This window comes from Orycteropus afer, unplaced genomic scaffold (genome assembly GCF_000298275.1).
Source record: "Orycteropus afer afer isolate SDZICR_OR568_19922 unplaced genomic scaffold, OryAfe1.0 scaffold00262, whole genome shotgun sequence".
NCBI classification, from domain to species: domain Eukaryota; kingdom Metazoa; phylum Chordata; class Mammalia; order Tubulidentata; family Orycteropodidae; genus Orycteropus; species Orycteropus afer.
In genome coordinates, this window is record NW_006921849.1 from 987,475 (window position 1) to 993,792 (window position 6,318).

The following is a 6,318-nucleotide window of genomic DNA, read 5'->3' on the forward strand; positions in this document are numbered from 1 at the left end:
TTTTCCCAGTTTTTTTTTTTTTTTATAAGAAATGTTTGCTACATACAAAAAAGTAGAAAAAAGAATGTAATGAACCCCCATATTATCTATGCCAAAAATGCAACCATTATCAACATTTCACTATAATTTATTTACTCATAATTATTTATATATTTATCTGCTTATTTAAATTTCCATTTATTTATGCTGCTGTAGTATTTCAAAGAAAATCCTTTACATAATTTTGCACTTACATAAGGGCCTTCAATTCATAACCAAAACACTATTTTCATACCTAACAAGAGATAATAATTTAATATCATCTAATGCTCTGTAGAGTCAGCTATCTCTATTATCTCAAACATGTCTTTATAATTGGTTTACACATGGCATTTGATTATAATATATTTTTGTCTGTTTTGTTCTAGAAGATTCCCCCAACCTCCCCCACCCTTCTTTTCTGTGCTTACAGCTTATTGAATAAACCAGGTCGATTGTGTAAATGATACACATCATAGATCTGCCTAATTCTTTCCTTATGGCATCATTTTGCTTGTTCCTCCATCTCTGTATTTTTTGCAACAAGAAAGTACAAGTTCATGCTCAACATTTTTAAAGCAACAATACTTAACAAGTGGTGTCCTGTATTTTGAAAAGCATTTTTAAAAACCGTGTTTTTGGTCCTAGGAGTTACTAAGGTAAATATCATATGTCATAGTCTTGCTGTTAAAAGCTCACAGCTTAGATGGGGAGAAAGGCATGTAAACTAATCAATATAATCGTGTAAGTGCCATGGAAGATGAAAATTCTGATGGGGCATCAAGACTATAGGAAGAGGTGATAAATGACCTGGCTCTGGAGAGAAAGGTAGGATTTTCCAGTAAAGAGGAGAGAGTGGGAAGGGTGTGCTAAGTCAAGGACTTGCTTGTCAAAGGAAGAGATATAAATATACTAGAATAGATTGTGCAGGGCCTTAAAGGGCAAATTAAGGAATTAGGCCTTAATCTTTTGAGCACTGGCAAGCCTGGGAAGGATTTTAACTGTGGGAAACTTTCATCCTTACCTGTATTTCTTAACACTGCATGGATTTACCATTCTAGAAGTGTGAATGTATTTACCAAGAATTGTCCTTCCAAGGTAAGGCGGTGTCCACAAGCCCTGTTTCAATTCCTCACCATGTGTTGCTATGGTAGTTGCCACCAGATCGCCCAGACTCATGATAACCCCTGCATAATGGAAGAAAACACTGTCTGATCCTGTGCCATCAGCTTAATTGGTTGCAGATTCTGAGTGATCCACAGAGTTTTCATTGGCTGATGTTCAGTGTATCTCCAGACCTTCCTTCCTAGTCCACCTTAATCTGAAAGCTCTGCTGAAAACTGTTCTGCATCATAGTAACATGCAGGCTACCATGGAGTGATGGGTGTCAGCATACGAGCTGTGTTGGTTGGAAATCTAACCTGAGACTCTTGCATGACAGGTGAAAATTCTACCCCTGAACCACCAGTGCCTCACCTATAGCATGTGACCCCAGATAGCAGATTGACATAGGGCATTTTAGATGCTATGTTTATCCTGATCTTTACCCTATTTAACGGCTTTTATATCATGGAAACAGTTCAACTTCTCAATCTAACAGAAGAGAGGTCACAGGCACGCATTATTCTGTGGACTATGCAAATAATATTAACTTCGTCTTCCTGTGCCACTCAGAGATGCTCGGAGGTTTTAGAAGAAGCAGCTAATCAGATGGTCACAACTGCCAGATGCCCAGTCAATGGGTGACTTACTCAGCCCCTTTTACTTGATTATGATTGGAAGAGCCATTGTGTCAAATGTTCAAAGGAATCAATGAATAAACGGCAGGCCTCCAGTTCGGGAAAGCTCTAAAAGTGACTCCAGTAAGGAAACTGGTTGGAAGTGCTAGAGACAGGGACTAAACAGTCACATGTCACCTCATCAAAAATCCAGGACCTCTGCTTCATTATTCTTGACTAATCATTGAGGCCAGATGCTGAATGAGAAAACAGACAACTTACTAATTTCTAGCTCCTACTCCAGGCAGTTCTACTCTGTCACATAGGGTCACATTGAATGGATAATGGACTAGACATCATCTATCAACAATAACTACTCCGTATCTAATTCCACCAGGGTAGGGCTTAGATAATACTTTTTTTTTTTTCAAAATCCATAGGTGTATCTAATGCAATTGTATTCACAAACAACTGAACTAATTCAAGAAAATGAAAAGTCAACTTAGATGGCCAAGGAAGGAGGGAAAGAGCTAAACGCTATGAACATGAGTCAAACTTCTCAGCAGTCTGATAGGTATTTAGGAGGATGCTTCTGTACAACATTCTGCTTGATGGATGATACATGAATACAGAGGTGCAACTACAATGGCAGTAAAGAGAGCTGGGTAACAAAGGGGGCTGACAAAGTCAATCAGACTTACTGCACTGAGTTTGGCATTGGCCTGTAGACTTGGTAGATTGACAAACTGAGCATCCAATAATATCTAGTTGGAAAGGAAGTAAAGGAGCCTTGGTGGCACAATTAAGCACTGAAAGGTTGGCAGTTTGAACCCATGCAGTTGCTCCATGGGAGAAAAATCTGGTCATCTTCTGTAAATAAATAAAAAAAAAAATCCTATGAAGCAGTTCTCCTCTGTCACAGGGGGTCACTATAAGTTGCAAATCAATTCAACAATATCTAACAACAGAGAAAAGACATAGAAACCACTCCTTTGAACCTTCTGGCAACATCTCTCCTGGTGCCCCATAGTGGAGACCTCTGGTTGTAAATTCAGAGCTTGTTTGGAAATTTTAGCAGGCAACAAAGTGTATGTGCTCAGGGTGAAAGCAAATTATTAAAAACAATAATAACAGAGAACAGTTGGGATTTGTTTTAGGGCCCTCAATGAAGAAATATTTACCAAGTAGAATATGGGAACATGGGCTCTGTTGGCCTCTATTGCAGCAGTACTTATCTTGTTTTGCCAAAAGAATGAATACACCACATGTTAAGATCATGAACTACAAACAGGACTTATTTTTGCAAAATCATAAACTCTTACTGACTTTTTATCACTCCAACTCTGAAACTCCAAAGAATGGACTTGAAGAAGTGAGGATGTAGCCATAACTGGATTTTGGTTTATTGTGCTCCAAATACCACCAACCTCCACCCACCCCACCTCCAATCTCTTCTTATGGAAATATTAGCACAATCTAGACACCACTTTGCTTCTTGATAAATTAAATAGTGTCGGCGGAAATGATTGTGAAGTGTCAGGAGGTGTAGGTAATGATTTATAAAAACCAGTAAAATTGCAACACAGAAAAAAAACAACCAACAACTATTACGAAACACCTTAATTACACTACCTTGCTTTTTTTCTTTTTCCCATAGCACATTTCACCATCTACCATGCTATGTAATTTACTTATAATTTATACATACAGTTATCTTTCTTGCTTTGCCAGATTATGTTTAGATAATGTACCATGTCCTACCTCAGTGACTTGTAAACAGTAACAACAAAACCAAATCTTTTGCCATTGAGTCAATTCCTACTCAAGGCAACACCATATATGTTACAGTAGAACTGCACTCCATGGGGCTTGCAATGATTGTAATCTTACCAAATAGATTGTCAGGCCTTTCTTCTATGGCACCCCAAGTGGATTTGAACTGCCAAATATTCAGTTAGTAGCCAAGTGGCTACTGCTCATTTAATTAAGATGAATTGATTCCCAGCAGTCCGGTGCTCACTTACCTTTCATTCGTATATTTATTCATTTACTTAGTCACTAAGCATTTTTACACATGTAATATTGTTGTTAGATGCTGCTGAGTCAGCTCCACCTCACAGTGACCCCACGTACAACAGAATGAAGCAGTGCCCAGTCATGCATCAGCCTCACGATCCTTGCTATCCTTGAGCCCACTGTAGCTACCGTGTGAATCCTTCTCATGGAGGGCTTTTCCCTTTTTTGATGATCCTCCAATTTGACTAGCATGAGATCCTTCTCCAGGGAATGGTCCCTTCTGACAACATGACCAAAATAGGTTAGACAAACTCTGGCCATTATTGCTGCCAAGGAACATTCTGGCTACACTTTCTCCAAGACAGATTTGTTAGTTCTTTTAGCAGTCCATGGTACTTTCAGCATTCTTTGCCAACACCACAGCTCAAAAGCATCGACTCTTCTTTGGTCTTCCACATTCATTGTCCAGATCCTGCATGCATATGAGGCAATTGAAAATACCATGGCTTGAGTCAGGCACACCTCAGTCCTGAAGGAGACATCTTTGCTCTTCACCACTTGAAAGAGGTCCTTTGCAGCTGATTTGCTCAGTGCTATACATCATCTGTTGTCTTGACTCCTGCTTCCATTGGCATCGATTGTAGAACCAAGCAATGTGAGGTCTTTGACAATTTCAATTCTTTCTCCATTTATCATGATGCTGTTATAGGTCCAGTTGTGAGGATTTTTGTTGTCTTTATATTGAGATGTAATCCATACTGCAGACTCTATTCTTCAATCTTCATCAGTAAGTGCTTCAAGTCATCCTTACTTTCAGTAAGCAAAGTTGTATCATCAGCATACTGCAGGTTGTTAATGATTCTTTCTCCTATATTGATGCCATGTTCTTCTTCATATAGTCCAGCTTCTTAGATTATTTGCTCAGCATGCAGATTAAGTAAGTGTGGTGAAAGGATACAACCCTGACACACTCCCTTCTTGATTTTAAACCATGTAGCATCCCTTTGTTTTGTTCAAACAACAACATCCTAGTCTATGTATAGGTTCCCCATGAGTACAATTAAGTGTTCTGGAATTTCCATTCTTCTCAATGTTATCAATAATTTGTCATTATCCACACAATAAAATACTATTGCATAGTCAATAAAACACAAGTAAACATCTTTCTGGTATTCTTTGCTTTCAGCCAAGATCCATATCCCTCGTACCACATCCTCTTCTGAATCCAGCTTGCATTTCTGGAAGATCTCTGTCAATATACTGCTGCAACTGTTTTTGATTATCTTCAGTAAGATTTTACCTTCATGTAATATTAATGATATTATTGGATAATTTCCACATTCTGTGGGATCATCTTTCTTTGGAATGGGTACAAATATGGATCTCTTACAGTCAGTTGGCCAGGTAGCTGTCTTCCAAATCTCTTGGCATAACCAAGTGAGTACCTTCAGTGGGGCATCTGTTTGTTGAAACATCTCATTGAGTATTCTGTCAATTCCTGGAGCCTTGTTCTTTGTCAATTCCTTTAGTACGGCTTTTAATTCTTCCTTCAATACCATTGGTTCTTGAACATATGCCACCTCTTGAAATGGATGAAGATCTACCAGTTCTTTTTGGTACAATGACTCTGTGTATTCCTTCCATCTTCTTTTGATGTTTCCTGAATCATTCAATATTTTGCCCATAGAATCTTTCAGTATTGCAACTCGAGGCTTAAATTTTTCCCTCAGTTCTTTCAGTTTGAGAAATGCCAAGCATGTTCTTCCCTTTTGGTTTTCTAACTCCAAGTCTTTGAATATTTTACTATAGTAATTGACTTTTTCTGCTCGAGCTCTTCTTTGCAATCTTCTGTTCAGCTCTTTTATCTTGTCAGTTCTTCCATCTGCTTTAGATACTCTCCGCTCAAGGGCAAGTTTCAGAGTCTCTTCCAACATTCACTTTGGTCTTTTCTTCTTTTCTTGTCTTTTGAATGACCTCTTGCTTTCTTCATGGATGATGTTCTTGATGTTGTCCCATAATTCTTCTGGTTTTTGGGTCATTGGTGTTCATTACATCAAATCTATTCTTTAGATGGTCTCTAAATTCCAGAGGAATATATTCTAGTCATATTTTGGCTCTCATGAACTTGTTTTAATTGTCTTCAACTTCAAGTTGAACTGCATATAATCAGTTGATGGTCTGTTCCACAATCAGCTCCTGGCCTTGTTTTGGCTGAAGATATTGAACTTTTTCATCACCTCTTGCCACAGATGTAGTCAATCTGATTCCTGTGTACTGCATCTGACAAAGTCCAGGTGTATAGCCACCGTTTGTGTTGTGAAAAGATTATTTCTAAAGAATAAATTGGGACAGGGGGCAAGATGGCAGACTAGGCAGAAGGATTGCACAGACCTTCTTCAACAAAGAAAAGGGAAACCAATTAACACAGACACAGAAGACAATCTTGGATCCCTGAGCCTTGAAGGAAAGGATGCAGAATTGGACTAAACCCCAACTAGCAGAAGAATTTGTGTGAAAATACCAAAAAAAGGAGACCTACGGAGCTGCGGTCTGACAGCGAACTGAG